Raw genomic sequence first — 20463 nt, 5'->3', positions numbered from 1 at the left:
CTACGATAATGATAGACATCTGGACCAAATACACAAATACACAAAGGTGCAATATGGCACTACACAAAACTCTGACTAGTGAGTTTCAGTTTCAGGATCCTCAAAGACAATAAAAACCAGTTATTATTGGTCTGATCTCTGTTATCTAGACAATAACCAAAGTCAAAATACTCTCAAAATTCAGATATTGATTCGACATCACGTCCCTCTTGGTCTGACCGCCATTTCCTTACAATCTCTCTTTCTACAGCAACAGAATAATGGTCAGCCGATAAGACCTTCATTTCCTCCAGTGCCTGTCTTCAGACTGATAACAACAAGAGAAAGAGGATGTGAGGATAAATAGAATGCTTTATTGGCCATTTGAGGAGCTGTTGTGGCTTACAGTGGAGGCGTGCTATTATTCTACTGACTCTGCAATCCGAGCAAGACTGTTATCGCTATTGCTGACTTCTCTGCTGATGGCTTTACATCCGCATGCTAAAAAAAATCCATGCCACCACTGCCTGACACACAATGAAACTTTTTAAAGTTTGCACGAATGCAAAAAACATTCCCTTTCAAATTCTGAGAAGAAAATGTTCTTTTCATTAAACGTGAAATAATGTTGTAAATAATGTTCAATAGCCACGGGTATTCATTTTGTATTTTCTGTATTTGACTCAAGTGGCAGTAGCCACTTACTAGTATTTTATGAACCTCCAAGGACCACAGTTTCAGCTAAAAATCTTCTTTAATGGTCTACTGAAGAAACACAGTCACCTACATCTTGAATGGCATGAAGGGGAGTAAATTAACAACAAATTTTCTTTTTTGGGTGAACTACAATGTGAAGTAGAAAGAGTGAAATGGTACTTTTTTGTAAAACTTACTTTAAAATAATAATTTTTAACAATGTAGTCACACTTCCTTGTTTTCCTCAGAAGCAAAGCTATCTTAAAGTTCCCACGTTATGGATAATACTTCTCCCACATAGCTGCATCATGCTGGTACTGACACAAATCAAATCAATTCCTCAGAAGCAAGAATTCTTCAGCAAGCCCCGGCATGCTATCATCACACATCTTAAATACACCATCTCCACACTCGTGTGATCTTCTTACAATTTATGAAAGTATTGAGCTGTGTCTGATTTCTCTGATAAGAGGTTTATGAAACATCCTGCAGCTCGTCCTTTAGTTCCTGGACCCTCATGAATCCAAGACTTTCGGTCTAATCCCCATAGACGTTAAGTGGCTTATGGGTCACTCTAGAAGTACAATCAGTCCATATATTACACAGTGTTGTAATAAAAAAAAGACTTGAAAATGCCCTCACAGTCTGTAACAAAAATGGAAATAATCCTGGTTACTGGAGTTTTTTTTAAATGTAGTGACATTTTAGCGTCATTTTAGCGTTTTAGTTCCGCAGACCTCATGTCTGCTTGTGAACATAATTCCAAAAACATGCAATACTGCATGCAATACTTGCACCTCCAGCATTCAATCCAAAATCTTCTGGATGTATTTAAAAATGTAAAAATATGTGGCTCTGCGAAGCTTGCGCTGTCATGATCTCAGCAAAGAAAACACCTTATTAACTTTAAAGACCTGAGACATATGTTGGCTAATTAAACATTTCTGTCCTGTCCTCTCGCTCCCATTATGAGCATGAGGTCTTCAAGTATCTGATCTTCTCCAAATATATCATGGTTTAAAATAGATTATGACCTATATGAGTGAGTGTGGCTTAGAACAAAACAAAATTTGGTGAAGGGGGGTTCCCAGTCTCGTTTTATAAACAAATCAATGAATCATGCTAAAAGCCAAGGGTTCTGAGAATCCCACTGAAGAGGGAAAGAGGATCAGACATGAAAACCTTCACTTCCTGTTTGTTTAAGCCCTTCAGAGAGGCAGCAGTGCTCTGCATTTGTGGTCTGGTCAGGTCTAAAGTCCCATCACTTCACATGAAGGAGGAGAATTATTGTTCGGTGTGAACTTTTCTATCATTAACATGTACTGTATTTTCCGGACTATAAGTCGCACTTTTTTTCATAGTTTGGCTGGTCCTGCGACTTATAGTCAGCTGCGACTTATTCATCAAAATTAATTTGACATGAACCGAGAGAAATGAACCAAGAGAAACGAACCAATAGAAAACATTACCGTCTCCAGCCACGAGAGGGCGCTCTATGCTGCTCTGTGCTCCTGTAGTCTACACTGAAGACAAAGAGCGCCCTCTCGCGGCTGTAGACGGTAATGTTTTCTCTTGGTTCTTGGTTCTAAATAAATGCGACATAGTCCAGTGCGACTTATATATGTTTTTTATCCTCATCGTGACATATTTTTGGACTGATGCAACTTATACTCAGGTGCGACTTAAAGTCCGAAAAATACGGTATGTCACTTTAAATCCTTGTTCATACAGATGTACTTTGTAATTTTATTAATGTGTTTTATTGTGCACGCAACCAGAGCACAACTAACACCTACATCCAGACAAACACTCCCAACTAAATCTCAAGCCCATCTCAATCAGAACATGAAATCACAGTGGTCTTCTATTAATAGCTGAAATACAAACATTGTTTTAATAGCAATTCCTACCAGAATATCTCTAATACAACACTATCACACAATGCAGTTTGGCTGTCACTGGATTCAGTTTCATAAAGACTAGCAGGAATGTGAAGTTTCCTGAACACACACACGTATTTCCCATCGTCAGGAGTCTAGCAGGACTCATCTTTAGCCAGTGTGACCTTTCTTGAGGTTCTGGCAGCACACTGGGAGAACATCAAGCAGGATTATTATGCATGCAGACACACCAACTCATGTGAAGCTGTGTTTGTCTTTTTCCTACCATATTAGGGTCTGTGTAGCAACAATACTGGTTCATGTTTTATGTCATTAAAAATTATATATCTGCTGAAACAAAATGTCTAAGTGTTCCTAAACTTTTTGTCAGTTGAATCCCTTAGAAGTAAAAAAATAAATATTTGAAGTATGCCCCATAATTTTAAGTTAGAATTTCTACTAGGGTTGCACAAAGATGGAAAATTTCCAGTAGATTTCCGAAATAAATAATACATTTTATTTTATTTGTTTTATTTTCCAGAATTTGTTTGTATATTCCAGGGATTTTTGGAAAGTTTATGAAAAATTTTCTCGAAAATGTTCCACCCATTTGCAACCCTAATTTTCTACCAACACATCCACATGTGTTCACGATTCATGGATGTTGATTAATGGTCACATGACATGCAAGAAAGCATTACCCTCTTTTTAGTAATAGTTAATTTTTATTAATAGCTATTGACATCTGGCCACAAAAATGTTAGAAATTATGCAAATGTATACCGTTGCATTCACAAACAGACAAATGAAATTCACAGCACATGCAGAGATGGAGTTCGCTGTAAACCCCTGTTTGACGTGTCTGACGTGTCAAGCCTGAAGCTAACTGAGGCTACAATAAATCACTCATTAGTCTCAGACTGAACCATGAGCTGTTCCTTTTCTTTACAGGAAGAACACTTGACCCAGGATACAAAATACGGATTCAGAATATTCTTAAAAATATTAGCCTAATGTCTGTTTTTATACATACAATGAATGTCAATGGGGTCCAAAACAACATTGGACCTCGTTGACTTTAACCGTACAGTCAAAATCAGCTTAAACATTCTTCAAAAATATCTTCTGTGCTCTACAGAAGGAAGTCAAACAGGTTTAAAACAATATTAGGATGACTAAATGATGATAAATATATACAGGTGCATCTCAAATTAGAATGTCGTAGAAAAGTTAATTTATTTCAGTAATTAAAATTATGATACTTGTGAATTAAAAAAATGCAATAAACAGAATGAAGTAGTTTAACTCTTGGGTTCTTTTAATTGTGATGATTTTGGCTCGCATTTAACAAAAACCCAGCAATTCACGATCTCAACAAATTAGAATATGATGACATGCCAATCAGCTGATCAACTCAAAACACCTGATACACCTAATACACGAGTTTTACAATTTGAGTTGAATTACTGAAAATAAATTAATATTTCCACGACATTCTAATTTATTGAGATGCACCTGTATATGATGACAAATATACTGACAGCTGAACCTGATAAGTGCATGGAATTTTTGTCAGCACTTGTGTGGGCTTGAGGAAGTTTTATTTGTGGCCTTTGATAAAAATACATCAACTGGCGGCAAGCTATTCACAGACACTCAAGCAGTCACAAGTCTTTAAGCCGAGTTTAGACTGCATGATTTTCAAAGTAGTCGTCACTGTTCTTTTCACACTGCATGACTATCTTGGCCAGCATTCAGTCGCTGCTGTGTTCACACTGCATGACTTTACAATAGGAAGAATCGCCGACAACTCTGTCTGGCACGCAAACTACATTACACAATCAAACATGCGCGAGATGTGACAAGAAAACAATGCGATATCACGCGTGCAAGACCGGAGTTCTCACGTGAGACTGGGATTATTATTAAAAATGGTAGACCGCAAGAAGCTTGCAATACGAATTGCCTGTGCACTGATTTGCAGGGAAAAACAAGAAAAAGAAGCCATGCTTGCTGATATTGTGGTCTATAACTCCTCCCTGAAGCCCCCGCTGCTCTGTATCTTGCTCTTTCATTGGCTATCAGTCATCGCCGATGTAGTTTTCGGTCAGAAGACTTTTCACACAGCATGATTTTAAAATCGCCGACAGGTCCAGATATTTAGTATGCCAAGTATCTCATGGGCGCTGGCGATTCTCTCAGATCGCATCTTTGCTCATTCAGACTGCGTGATTGTAACTCGCGTGAACAAGCACTGATATGCCTGTGATTTCGAGCATTTGTCGATACTTTCTCAAAACCTGTCGGCAAGCCAAAAACTGGGCTAAAATCGTGCAGTCTGTAGTAGGGCTGCACGATGTGTCGTTTAAGCATCGAAATCGCGATGTATGAATTCACGATAGTCACATCGCAGGATGTGCGATGTAGGCTGTCGTAGTTAATCCGTTATTCATTAACTGTATGGGCCAGAGAGAAAGCGAGCGCGCGCACGAGAGAGAGAGAGAGAGAGAGAGAGAGAGAGAGGGAGGGAGCAAGCCCCGGCCGCACCCTCAACGTCTTCAAACAACACGAGCGCTGTCTTGCTCTCTCTCCCTCGCGCATAATAATCAATTGACACGATGGTGTCGATGTTTAAATCATTTTAAATGAGAATGTAAGTGTGCTTAACCCATTTTTGTTTGTAAGGAAAAATTTAAGTAGATTTCATATCGCAATATATATCGCAGAAAAATAAAATATCGCAATGTAATTTTTTCCCAATATCGTGCAGCCCTAGTCTGAAGTCGGCTTTAGGGTAAAGACAATCACAGGCTCAAAGAGTCATGTGTGTAGAGCATTAGGTTTGTACTGTGTTTGTAGCAGACCATACAGCTGTCTCCGAGACTGGATGGTCTAATCTGATTAAAGAACAGCCTGGCAAACTGTTAGTGATCGGTCACAACACACGGTATCATTCTGAACTAGTGACAGTGAAGAGGATCACCTGTGACAAACTGTGACAAACTGTGACAAACTGGAAAACAGAACTACTCACACATGGGTGGTGATAATCTTAGAAACGTATCTGCTGTGGATATTCCAAATGCACCATGGTCCAATCCACTAGCACAGACCTCGTCAACAACCACACCAGGTGGTGTAAACAAAATAATGTTCTTAGTATATTGAAACTCCTACGATGACCTCATTGTCATGGGGACTAGTGGTCAACTGATATGGGTTTTCAATGGCTGATGCTGATACGTAGATATCAGTGTGGCTTTGATATAACAAAAAAAAAAATCAATTACTAAACAACAATTAAAAAATATTTACTTAACACTGAACGCTTGTTTAAAAATTCTAGCAGACTTTACACCAACAAGCTTAACTTAAAATTAATAAGTTAGTAAAATAATTTTTTTTGGCCATATTTGAGACTTCAAGCAATCAGGCATGTATTTTTCTACTGTACAAATAAAGGCAGCTTTGCGGAGCAGAAGAGCGACTTTTGAAACATTAGAATATATTACAGATCCCAATGTGCACACTATGTATGAATGTTATAATAAATGTATTAATAGAGCTGTTGTAGGGTAATTATTATTATCATTATTACTGTATTTTATTTTACAGGATGACAGTAAAATTATAATACTTTTATTTATTTATTTATGAATGTTGATGGAGTTCTTGTCTTTTCTCTGCTTTTATTTTGGCAGAAACCCACAGGAAGATCTCAGGGCATGTTTTTGTTGACAACAGCATGCAGATTTATAAATGATTCTCATTAAAATTTTGGGAAGATGTTTGTCGCATGTATCACATTGTCACATGCCATGGAAAAATAAAGTAAAATAATTTAAAATTTAAAAATTCACAAAAATGTTACTGAACAACTGACAAGTAACAGGTTCAGCACAGTTTTTCTTGAAGCTTTGAACTTTGAACCTGGGACCGCAAGTGCTGTAAGAATACATGCAATTCGCATGTGAATTAGAAAACATAACATTCCGCAGTTTATTTAATAATCGTTGAGGTTATTTCGCGATTTCAATCATCATACAGTAACCTAACCACCAGCATCAGCCACCTTGTCTTCTCATCGGAGACATGTGATGCAGCACTAAACAGTCTCTCGCTGTCCGTGCTTGTAATGATTTCTGTGTCTTTCTCTGATAGTTTTAAATACTTTAACACTGCCAAAATGCTTGCTGCATTAGTGCGTGCCCCTGTTTGATCACGTTAATCATTGTTTGGTACATATTATTCTGCCTTTTTGCTTATTCAGCCAAACTATAGCCAAAATATATTTGTTTGCGATTTCCGGCCAAATAATTTCGCTTGCATCCCTAACTATAAATACCAAAAAAAAAATTATAATAATAATTAATAAAAAAAAGACAAAAACAATTACTAATTATTCATAATATATAATGTATGTAACATTATTTAATTTTAAATGTATTTTATACAAAAAAATTAACAAATTATTATTTTATAATATAAAATTTCATTGATATAGCTTATTTATAAATGAAATAAAATAAATTCAAGTATATTTATTTTCAACTGTTTCAAAATATAAAATCAATTTATATTTTTAATTTAAAATATTTAAAGATAAATCTAAAAGAAAATATTTAAAAAAATTTATTTCACACACACATTTATTAATAAATAAATAAGTACACTTCTCCATTCCTCAGATTCCTCCACCCCAGATGACCAATTCTAAACAGCAAATGGCTTTTCACAGCACATTCAGCTGCACCACTGTGAAATGTTTATGTCTTGAGTGAGCGCATAAAAGTTATTCTTGAAATCTTTCAGGTGTCCTGCATCACCCTTCATGAGACCCGTGCGTGTGAACACACACTAGGGAGAGAGTGAGTCACCCATCCAGATGCTCCGTCTCTCCAGCACTGACTCCGTAATAACAGTCCTCTCTCTCACTGCATAATGATACACGCCAGTCCAGAAATGCACAGTGTACTATAATACACAGCCTACCTAAGAATTACACCATACACTAGTTCAAATACAGCTCCACTATACATTTTAAAATCACAGAGCCAGGATGCATGGATTTTGTTCAATGACACAATGCCATGGCAACCCTCTAATGACAGTCAATTTAAACACTTTGTCATGCTAGGTCATATTCAGAGTGTCAGGATTACTGTACACAGCGGATCCCACATGAATGGCATCATCATACTGTGAAACATCCGCACACTTTCAGATGTTTACTCCAATTTGATGAGTGTTTAAGGGAAGCTAAAAATAACAGGTGGCTAATTCAAGTCCTTTATCTTTAGGAAACGAGAACTAGAACTGAAAACTATTTTTCTTGGAATCAGGAAGTACTCCAGCAAATAAAACTAATTGTCTTCAGCATATATGACATTTTTACTGAGATATTTATTTTAGCTACAAATATATAGCTTCAAAAACAATATTCAGTGTAACTCAATATTCATGTGTTTCCTCTAATATGGCTTTTTTCATCAGAGGAAACATCATAGTAATTTGTGTTTTTCACTAAATGAACAAAAAAGAATGTGCACCACATCACAATACTTATAATTACATACACTACCATTCAAAGGTTTGGGAGAGGTTAGATTTTTTTATTTATTTTTTGTTCTGAAAGTAAAAGACATTTATAATGTTACTTTAATTCATAGTTAACTTTCTATTTATCAAAGAATCCTAAAATGAACACAATTTCCACAAAAATATCAAGCAGCCACAACCGTTTTCAACAATTACAATAATAAGAAATGTTTCTTGAGCACCAACATATTACAATGATTTCTGAAGCATCATGTGACATGATGTGTAATGGCTACTTTGCCATCACTGGAATTAGGGCTGTGCAATATATCTAATGATATAACCCCTAAATCGCCATCACCTGCTTTTAAATGGAGTGGCATTTAATAGACAGAGTCATAGACCACTGACAAGCTACGCAATATCGCGTTTATTATCGTAGGCGATTCATCTTGGATAATGAATGCGATATCGCGTAGCTTGTCAGTGGTCTACGGCTCGGTCTTTTAAATGCCGCTCCATTTAAAAGCAAGTGATGGCGATTTAGCGGTAATCACTGAACTGGATTTACTGACTCGGTGCGCATGATCATATTAGAGCTGAAACAACGAATCGATTTAATCGATTAAAATCGATTATTAAAATAGTTGTCAACTAATTTAGTAATCGATTCGTCGCTAAATAAATTTTATTTGCCATAAGCGGCTCATTTCGTGCATATTTCAAATCTGCGGTGACCAAAGTGTGGCAGTAATGAGCCACTGGAGGTTTTACTCAGCCAGTACAGCAGGTGAAGTAGCGAATAGCCAATAGCTGGCCTCGTTTTATGTCACGTGCTTCCCGAACAGCGTCTCTGCAGCATTCAGCGGGAAGTGGGAGTACTTTACTTTGAGCCTTCAAAATGAAGAGTAACCTGTAAACTCTGCACTACTGAACTGTTTAAGGGGCCGTTCACATATCGTGTCTTTTGCGTGCTCAAGTTCGTTATTTCCTATGTAGGCGCGCAGTATGCACTCTCATAATGGAAGCGACGCGGTCGCGACACGCACGCGGTGCGATGCGCCCGTTTTTCCAGGCGCGTCCACACCGCATCCATTTATCCTTTGCTGAAATTTCCGGGTCTTCATGGAGAGGGCACGTCATGGAGAGAGCACGTCATGGTTGCTTAGCAAAGGCAGACGCCTCAAGGGCGCTTCTGCCCGAGCGCTTTGGAAAGAAGGAGAAAGCGGCGCGACTAGCGTTTTCCACGCGTTTTTAGGTGCGATATGTGAACGGCCCCTAAGAATTTTATTTGTGCAGATTCTCCAGTACAAGGTTGTTTGCAAATGTTTAGTCGTAAAAGCTGATAACATTGCTTTTTAACAGTTAACATTTAAAGCTTTACAAACATGTTATGTGATCAGTTTGTCGTTTACCAGTTCATAATTCAGACTTGCAGCCTAATTATGACTGAATGAGAGAGGTAAATGTTTGAGTATATTTAAAATGCACTTCTTTTCTAAGTATTCACTGCTCTTTTTCACACAGCAGGTTTTTTGTGTGTGTCCCAATTTTTTTTTTTCTGGACAACCTTCTGATGGATTTTACTTTAAATTGTGAGTTCCATTCAGGTTTCATGCCATTGGAACTTTTTTTCGAAGGATTGTTTACAATTTCACAGCATAAGCTATAAAGCTTTTTCCCAGTAAATAATAAAATACAATGCACTGCAATTTTATTCTGTTTTATCCTTATACTTCGTGAAAATATGTTCTCAAAGATTACTTAAGCTTTGTTTGGGATGTTAAACTACTTTAGGAGCTCTAAGGACTGCCATGGTGAAAACAATATTTGAAATCTCCTTGTGAATTTTGCTAGAGTATGGGTCAGTGTTTTGATTGCAGAAGAGTTCGACAAAGGATTACTAACATAATAAAACAACTCCAGGTATATTTTTGATGAGGATATGACAATGTGAAATGGTTAAAATCTCTTAAAAATCTATGCTGAATGATAAAGACCCTTTATTAATAATTTACTTGGGGAAAAAATGGAAAAAACTAAAATATAAGTACATAAACCGATTAATCGATTAATCGTAAAAATAATCGACAGATTAATCGATTTTCAAAATAATTGTTAGTTGCAGCCCTAGATCATATCTTAGATATATCGCCCAGCCCTAACTGGAATGAATTCCATTTAGAATTCAAAATAGATTATTTCAAATTGTAGTAGTATTTTACAACATTACTGTTTTTACTGCAGTTTCAAACAAATAAATGCAGCCTTGGTGAGTAGAAGAGAACTTTAGTATAAGATAAAATTGTAGAGACCCCCAAATTTGAATGGTAGTGTATTTGCTAAAATGTTTAAAAATAAATAAATAAATATAAAATTGGGAAGACCACAGGAACAGTACATCAACCCGATCACTTTATTTAGCATTCACGTAAACACTACATTCGGATTTATCAATCAGAAGTAATTTAAAAAATGACAAATCAAAGAGTGTCCATGTTAATGTACCTAGTGAAGAGTTGTGTAAACCCTAATTATAATATTGTGAGCTGCTGAAGTTTGCAGTGCAGAATGAAACCATCTTCAAAATGATATCATCATAAACGCCCCCACCATCTTTAGGGAATTAATTTCCATACTCGGTCAGAAAACAGACTCTTATTATTATGGGTAGTAAGGGAGAATAGAGTCGGGCTAAGAACGGTTGCTGCTTTATTTAATGAATAAACCATCCTGAAAAATCTCTCTTGGCTTGAAGATTACAGTACTGTGTGGTAACTGCACGACGCTGCACAGTTATGCACATGATAGCCTATATATCAACTCTTCAGTGCATTATGGTTCCTAAAATCAAAATGATATCACACTCTGAACAATTTATAAATATCTTTTTCAGCTACATTGAGTGTTGACAGCACTTTGTTTCCATTCACATGATGGTTAATGTGCATCTAGTTAACTGCAGTGCTAGGCTTTCTCAATGCTGTCATACTTCATAGAAATCACTGTCCGCATTGCACAGCTCTGTAGTTTTAGCAGCTTCCTGTTTATCTAAGAGATAAGACTGACACAACTATGCTGGAGTTTCCCGCAGTCAAACAGCCAGAAGCCAAGCTCTGGGCTGTCTAAAAAAAAAGAAGAAGCACAAACTGGATTACAGTACTTATTAAATTCAAGTTGACTACCGAAAGTCAGTTCTCCAGACAAATGGGTGCTTTCACACCTGCCTCGGTTGAATCGTACCAGAGTTCATTTCCCCCTTTGGTGCGGTTCGTTTGGTCAGGTGTGAAAGCAGCAATCGCACTCGGGTGCGCACCAAATGTGGCCCAAACGAACTCTGGACCGGTTCGTTTGTGGTGAGTCATGGCCAATGAGTGATGTGGATGTTGTCATGTGACTGCATTTTGGTTCATTTCAACTGGTTCGGACAAAGCAATCAGTGTGGTGTGAAAAGGAACCAAAAAAGCTGAAAAATGCTACAATGTATAATTGTTTGCCCTTGGTTCGGACCAAATGAACCGAACTAGAGATGTGAACACACCCAATGACACCACTGATAATAAATGTTACAAAAAAGAACTCTATTGGGGACAGTCAGGAAAACTTTATCAGTTTCGCGTTTGTTAAAGTACCGGAGAAGATTTTCTGGATGCAACAGCAAACAGTGTGACCTGTGATGTCCAATTAGCAAGAATATGACACTTAAATTAAAGGGCTACTTCACCCAAAAATTTTAAGTACCCCATGATTTACTCAACCTCAAACCATTCTAGGTGTATATAACTTTCTTCTATCGGATCCAGTGATGGAGTACTCGAGTCCGACTCGAGTCACTATTCTTTGGACTCGAGTCCGACTCGACACTCCATTCTCTGGACTCATGACTCGACTTGGACTCGCGGACTGATGACTCGTACTCGGACTCGGACCTGAGGATATATAAAATCGTACTTGAGCATTCATCACGTTGTCTTGACTAAAAATGTTATAAAAAATATATAAGGTGTCACACTTTTCCTGTTTCGTGCCCAAGACCGGCCGGGATCGATTATTTTCCCTCACAGACACTGCTACCGCTCGCTCTCTTTGCTTGACAACACACTCACCGACGTCACTCACTTTACTTTCACTTTACTTTTTCTCCAAAGCGCTCAGGGACTTGCAGGAAAGGATGAAGCTGATTGATTAGTTCTTGTCACATGAATCGCGGTGCGCTTGCGCATTCTGAAAAGTTGAGAGTGCGGACGCGCCTGGAAAAAACGAGCCCATCGCTTCCATTATGAGCGCGCATACGCTTCCATTATGAGCGCACATACCGCGCACCTACATTGTAAATAACGAACTTGAGGCCGCAAAATACAAAATTTGTGAACGGCCCTTATCGTTACACGTTGCTTTCTGACCAGTTGTGTGCCGTCACACACTCACATTCACTTGAACACATGCAAACGCACTCAATCAATTGGTCACTCACACATAAACGTGCTCTCTCTATCTCTCTCCCCTCATATCGTATTGATTTTTATGTTTTAAGAATCTTTAAAATACACGTTTCTTTTTTCACCTAATGTATTTCTGTAATACAATGTTAAAGGATTAGATCACACAAAAAATGAAAATGTCCTAATCATTTAGGCTACTCCTCCCAATGCCATCCAGGACATCGATGGCGTTTTTTCTTAAATTATGTTTGACTTGGACTCAACTCTGACTCTTCTTTGGTGACTCGGACTTGGACTTGGACTCGAACACTGAGACTCGAGACTCGACTCGGACTCGACAGTTGATGACTCAACTACAACACTGATCAGATCAGTACAATCTGAGTTATATTAAAAAAAAATTCCTGGCTCTTCTAAGCTTTATAATGGCAATAAATGCATTCACCCATCATAAAAAGTGTCCCAAATAACTCCTGGGGGTTCATAAAGTCCTCCTAAAGTGAATGAGATATATATATATATATATATATATATATATATAGGCTCCTAAATGTTTTTCTTTCAACAACATTTTGTGTGGACTGGGTCGATGCACTTAACAGAGGTAAGTCGGAGAAACAGTGGCATTTAAAAATGAACACCACCCACTGTGGAGGCACACACTGCAATCAAACAAATAAATCATCACTAAAAACAAGCCATACAAACTATAGGAGGACTTGTGTGATGTGATGTGTGTCTAAACAAGGAGGACAGTGTGCATTATTACACTGAAAAAAATTTTTTGTTTGTGAAACAATTTGAATTTCATATAATAATTGCAATAAAAAAAAAATTACAAAAAGGCAAGTAACTAACTCAATGAATTTAACATTAATTTTTGCACATGAAAAACGAAAAAAAAAAAAAAATTCTTGTAAAACACACTATAGTTAGTTAGTTACCGATAGCTATGTTTTATTTACAACTTTTCTGAAGTAAAACAAATAATGATATATTTACGTGCTTAAATACACAAACTAACCACTGCCAGATTAGCTGGTTAGGAAGAACAATGGAAAAAGTGTGTTTTTGCAAAAGAAGCATCCAGCCTTCAGGCAGCTGCAACAATACCAGTGAAGAGCACACATCCATGTGCAAAAGACTGGAGGAATAATTTGTAACCTCCCACACAGATCCAGACACTCATTTCACGATGCGCTGGCTTCCTCAGGCTCTGAAACTAGTGGTTGTCTGGCCGATCTGCTTTCCAGAAGAGGAAGAGAAAGCACTGTAGAAGATAAAAGGCTAAAGAGATGCTGGCAGCTAACATCCATTTCTAAGAAATAGTATCCCGCAAAACAAAATTGTAAATAAACACCCAATTATGTGCTGCCAAATCTTGAAGAGCAAGTAAGGTAACACAGATTTCATTTCAAGCCAAAAGCATGAACGTTACTGTAGTTTTTTTCTTCTTCTCAAACCAGTAAACAGTCAACTGTTCCTTCCTCAAGGCGTGCCTATTTTAAGATTGGTCAGTCCGGGCAGACTGTCTTTCCTCTGGGAGGAGGACGTGCATGTCTTTGTGAGGAAACAGAATGAAAAAGAAAATAAGCAGTTATAGAGAGAATGTGGAAGGAAAAACTACATGTTCATTGCCTTTCTCTCTTAGTAAAGAGAGAACTCTGTTTGGCTGAATGTAAATATGTTACTTAAACAAGACTTGGAACAACAGTAAACATCTGGCACACTGTTTGGATAACCAAATATGATGTAGCTAAAAAAGAAGATTATGAAAGCAATGGATAAATGCACCATCTAAGCAAATAAAGAAAATATTAGACAGAAAATATGCACTAAACATCTCTAAATGTGACATTAACTTTGATTTACAGACTGTTAAAAACCATGAAGCTGTCAACCACGACACTCCGACCTACAACGCACACTTTTACTTATCACTTTCCTCGCACTGCTTGATCAGATCATAAGCTAAATTAGGCCCCTTCATGTCCATCCAGGTCTGCACAATGGACAGACTGTGTGGCCTGTCGTGCTGCCCACAAGGCTCTGAGATTTCCTAAAGGAGTGTTCCCACACTGTTCACAGAAAGTACGGCTGCGGGTATAGCAACACAGCCTCACAGTTAGGAGAGTCACAAGATTCACAGCAAATCTCACGTGCAAGTTCATAAATAGCACACAAAGAACTGGAAGTCAAGACATAGCCACGTCAAAAGAATGAGGACACTTTGGCTCTTCTGTTTTCCGTCTCATGTGGAGAGGACAGGGGACAATAGGTTTGATAAACCAGGGTCCATTTAGGGAGCTAAACTTAAAATTGGGCCACTGATGACTTAAAATTATGGATTCACATATATTAGGATTTTGCCCAATACTGATATGCCATAATTATTTTCATGCTATGGACAAGATCTGATAAATGCCCAGTATGCATTCATAAAATATAAAATAATAAAATACAATTAGTCATTTGAAATGCTAAAAGTGATAAGCATCAACATTATAGGCCTAGTATGAGAAACTATTTTGAGGCTTGCTTTAGATCACATTTAATTGTAATCCAAAAAGTAACTTAACCTGAGCATTTAGCAAAGGTAATTCTGTTTAACAAAGCATAAGTACAAGAGGGAATATTGTAACATACATAAACACTTATAATCATAAACATCAAGCGACAAAAGGGTACCACTGTTTTAGGCCATCTAAAATGATCCCAGTTGGGCTTCTATGTTCTCCCCCTCCCATGTGAAGAACTGACAGCACACATCATGGTGCACCTCTCCCATTCCACAACAAACTAAATGAGGCAGTGTGCATTGCTCAAAAGTTGTTTACATGCATCAATCAACCTATTAAACCGGGAAATAGAAACATGTACTCCAAAGAAACAAAAGTGGGTTATTAGAGCCAGCATTCCCTATCTTGCATATGGAGAAAAAAAAATGAGAGGGATTAGTTTGTGCAGGATTAGCTTCACGGGATATTCTCTTCTCAACTGAGAGGCTGAAGCAAGGACGTGTAGAGAGAAAGGAAAGCCTTCAAAGCAATAACACTAAGTGCCCGACGAGGTCTTTTCCGCTATGTAATTCCTGACTATTAATATCCGAGGTTACATCTTTTACACACATATGCCAAACAAAGCTTTCTTTGTCATCAGAGCTCACTCCCAGTCTCCTCCATGCCATGTTATGAGAATGTCTATCACACTGTCTGCACATTCATTTGCAAAATAACTGAAACCTACAAACATTCACAGATTACAAGGCATGCACTCGGTTTTACCAGCTAGCTCAAAATACATTGGCACAGACTGTTTGGTGTTGGCATTATACTTTCCTACATATTGTATATTTCCGTTTGATAATTTTTTAAGTAAATGTGAGGCTTAAATAAGCGCCCAATGTACTCGTTACATGTCCATAAACATTCACAAAAACGTCGTTAGAAAGATGAAACATACATGACTACATACATGATTGTCAGGGCTGGTATCATCGACGTTTAAATCCAAATCCGAGTCTTTCAATCCGCGCGCTGATAGTTTCAACGTAATGGATGGCACGAGGAAGGTTACGTTTCTCGCGCAAGACGTACAAAATAAATCCTCAGTGTATCCTCGGTTCACTGCACACACACGGCGAGCCGTGTCACTTTCTCCCTCTGACGGCAAGGCTGCAGGCTTGGTCCTGTCGTTATCTCGTTAAGGGGTGTGGACGAAACGCATGCAAATGAAAAGACGTCCGTCCCCGGCGTGTCCACTTCACACCCGGCCTGCCAGAGTGGAGTATCGAGGCAACTTATTTAATGACGGGAATAAGAATGTGTTGAAGCATTTGAAAAATATCACGCAGGGGATATGTGAAGCCTCGTCTACAGTCTAGTCAACTGCACACACGCACTTATGCACTTATAAATACACTTTATACAGGAGCCTCGTTCCAAATCGAAGAGGGGGAAGGGAGAAGGGGCGGGACAAAGATTTGAGCTTTTCCTGGCCTCTCTCCGTGAAACCCAAAGATGTGAATTACGCCCCTCACCCTGCCAGCAACAAAACTGGCATCAGGCTCCTACTCTCTGTTGTTCCCTCTCAAAACATGCTGCTAAAATAAACACTTATAAGTGTATTTAACCATATGCCATGACATAGAGATGCACTATTAAAAGTAGATATGACTAATGAGTTATATATGATATATTTCCATATATGAGAAGACATTTGGAGAAGTCTCTTTTTAAGCCACAGCATTGACTGTTTTTAAATAAGATATTAATTAGTAATAATTAGTATTTTAATTATATGAGTAATAATGCTAAATAAAATCTAGTATAATATGAATTAAAAAGAAAGAACAGGATTTTGGTTTTCGGGTTGATTTATTGATGGGGCTGTGGCGGTACATAAGTCTAGAGAATAAAGAGAATAAAAAATTTGTGAATGAAGGAATACTTTACTATCACCAAATAAAAATACATTTTAGAACATGTTTATATAAATAACATGTTTGTATAGTGCATATAGGCTCCTGATGAGGAGTGCAGCTACAAGTTAAATTATAGGCTAAAGAGGCTGCATGGCAATTATAACACTAGACTATAGATAGAAACGTTGTAGGAGCAGAGTATGAGAAACTCAGACTATTCTAGAAGAGAAATACTTAGGAAGGACATTTTTTGAACATTTTAGGGCAAAGTTTAAACCACTAGCATGTTAATATGACGCAAACCTCTTTACTGTGTTACTAGAATTAAAACTAATGCTATCACTTCTCTGTGCAACAGTCACCACAACAATGTTAGGATGATTGTTAAGCTGTTGCTAAGGTGTTCTTAGTGGTGTAAGTCAAAAGAGCCTACCTCAGTGACTTCAGGATACTCCTGTGCCTTTAAATGCAACAAGCATAAAAGTAACAGTTTAAAATTTGGACTGTATGAGCATGTGTGATACATTGTAGCTAAAGAGGAGATGTGACTGGTCTCATAGGCTTTCATCAGTTCAGCTGACGATAACCGAAGGAGATGTCATGTGTTTGAAGAGAGGCTTGACATGGCCACCTTCCAGCAAAAGACAGGCCCTTTTACCCCTCCCTGTTTCCCCCTTATTCAAACCCAGCTAGCCATTATCTATCTAAATTCTGAATTCACTTCCCTAAATCACTGTAGCCCACCCCCCACTCCAAATCACCCCACTGCAGTTTAGCCCGGACAAGAGCACTACAAAGTATCCACCGCCTAGGGCTAAAGCATAGCACCTAAATTATGCAATTAGGCTGCAGGGTGTTGTGCGAAATCCAGGCCATGTGCAAGACACGCAGGACCCTCATCAAACAGATTTTAACCCTATAAAGCCTAGTGTATTTGATACACCAAAGCCTTGATCACAACTGAACTGAAACACTTGTTGTACACAGTCTACTATGTGCTTTCTGTATTTTGATCGATCGTTTTAGTATAATCCTAAAAATGTTTTACTTCAGGTTGTGGTTGACGTGTCTTTTTGCTGAAAAATCTTTAATGATTTTTATAAAGTAAACATATGGATAACTGTTATTTTGTTAGCAATATTTCAACAAGAGCGCTTACTGGACTGATGCAAATTTATTTTTTAGAAAAATTAGATAAAAATAAAGTACATCAGACTTTTGAGAATTTTTTATCATTGTATTTTATTGCATTCCATGTTTTGCCCCAAAATAAAACTACAGGGCTTTTATCATAAAACTAGTAGTCCGCTATATTGTTATAAAGATCTCGATTTTTTAAATTATTTATCAGATTTGTTTAAATATATTATATATATTATATTATATATATTAGCAACTGCAACAAATTGAATATTTTTGCTTGGTTTTGGCCTCTGACTGCAATTAAGGTGCTTTTTATCTCCTTATATGAGCTCCATATTATCATAATGTATGAGCCATAAAAGCCAAAAAAAAAAATGTTGTTTTTTAGATTTTGACTAAAGGATTCTGTTATATTATTTGTCAGGCTTCACATACTTAATGTATATTGGTAGATGACAGGTCTAAATTTATTTATTTACTAAATTTGATGTTTTACCCCTCCCCACTCTTTATGGTTTGACACATTTCCCTCTTTTTACAAGTTTTCTAGGGTCAGAGGAGCCCAAAGTTGCTACTGTCGGGCTGTCAATCACACGAAGCCTCTTCCCAATCCCATCTCCATGCTCATTGACCCCTGAACCCCAGTGCGTGCAACCTGCTTCTCAGACTCCCTGTGGGAATTTTCACAGTTTAAGGAGGGGGTAGTGTTTGTTCATCACTTTCTGTCCTTCATTCCTCTCTTTCTTTTTTTTTTCAGCTTGCGACATGGGTTTTGTTTTTAAGCACTACAGCAATCCAAATAATTCTAAAAGAATTATAAAAAGCAAAGAATGGATTACAGCACAAAAGGCTTTAAATATCTGATAACTTGTTTATCTATTTATTACTCCTTTCTTTCCAAACCGAGCTCCAGTCCTCTGATGTTTTCTCAGTTCCTAACTTTCACTGTTCAGAAGTGAAATGCTAGTCATTTCTGAAGAGTTTTTGGGAGTCAGAGTCATACGAAGGGCAGAGAACTTTCCGTTTAGCCGTCTCGGGAAGCCTTTTAGCATTTGTCAGCCACCCTTATAGAAAGCCCACCCACTCACCCACCATAACATGCTGACCCATGCAAAAGAAAGAGAACTGGGTACTAACCCACACACATTACATGCCACCTGTTCACTCCATCTGCTACTCTGGCATTTCATATCGTGCATGCACATGCAAATATATTACACATTGCAACCATGGCCGCATATTGAGCTTCACACTAACTCTCTTAGTCAATAAAATAGAAATATGTTTGATTGCCAGAAGAAAAATTCAGATGGGAATTGTGTGATAAAATAAAAAAGAGGCGTTAGAAGGTCTAACTGGGTCGGGCATCTCCAAAGCTCTAATTTAGGGGCCATATGAGTCTGTTTGTTTAGTCAGTATGCATACATGGGCACATGTAAGAAGATTCAACAGTGTAAGCACTGCGATATTGCACAAGTGGAAATGATAATATTGCAAAAGAGCAGAAAATACTATTACTGAAATGGATATGAAGTAAATGTAAATGTATTGGCATAATGGGATGGGTGTTTTGTTACTCCATTCTCTAGGGCATAGCTTGTACATTGTCTATTGAGTGATACTTAAGAACAGGCAAACCAGTAAGTATGCCGCTATAGTGCAGCTAGTCATTAAGACTATTCAATTCTAATTAAGAGCACTTAAGACATGAAACCTGGACTTATTCATGTACCATATCAGTTTTCAAAACTAAATAAAAAATATTTATTAAAACCAAGCTGCATAAAAATTGTTCTTAGATAAAAAAATTTCTCTTATATCAGTTGTATTTAATTTATTTTTATCTAAATGGAAATTAAATATATAAACAATCATAAATAATAATGAATTCCTGTGACAGTGATATCATTTTTTACAGTATTTGAGACTTCATTCAAAAACATAAAAAATAAATAAATTAACTTTTGACTGGTAGAACTCATTTAATTAAAAGAGTCATATGACTTTGCTAAAAAGAACATTATTTTGTGTATTTGGTGTAATGAAAAGTGCTTATGTGGTTTTAAGGTAAAAAAAAAACACATTATTTTCCACCTACTGTACATTATTGTTGCTCCTCTATTCCCTGCCTTTCTGAAACGCTTTTTACAAAGCTCATCAATTTGAAAAGCAAGGTGTGCTCTGATTGGCCAGCTATCCAATGCGTTGCAATTGGATGAATTCCTCAAGCGTGTGACAAAAATGTTACACCCATTAACATACTGTGATGCTGAGTGCCCGGCTAAACGAGACAAAACCAATGAAACCCATTACAAACGAGGCATTTGTTGCATCCAGTGGGGATATAATTTCTGATAGTAAT

The 20463-nt window shown here is 37.4% G+C and overlaps 1 protein-coding gene across 3 annotated transcripts in view; it reads right to left on the bottom strand.

Annotated features, from left to right (window-relative positions):
• Positions 1-20463, bottom strand: part of LOC127934275 (rho family-interacting cell polarization regulator 1) — a 299157-nt gene that overhangs the window by 33679 nt on the left and 245015 nt on the right. Inside the window, exon 1 of one of the 3 annotated variants that reach the window (XM_052531547.1) lies at positions 16010-16484. The exons of the other annotated variants lie outside the window; for them this stretch is intronic. The gene's annotated coding sequence lies outside the window, so the exon portion shown is untranslated. Of the gene's footprint in view, positions 1-16009; positions 16485-20463 lie in introns of those variants that run through there. 3 annotated transcript variants of the gene reach the window in all.

Source organism: Carassius gibelio, chromosome A18, assembly GCF_023724105.1.
Source record: "Carassius gibelio isolate Cgi1373 ecotype wild population from Czech Republic chromosome A18, carGib1.2-hapl.c, whole genome shotgun sequence".
NCBI lineage: Eukaryota > Metazoa > Chordata > Actinopteri > Cypriniformes > Cyprinidae > Carassius > Carassius gibelio.
The sequence above is the reverse complement of the archived record's forward strand: the minus strand, read 5'-3'. Positions and strand labels throughout refer to the sequence as shown.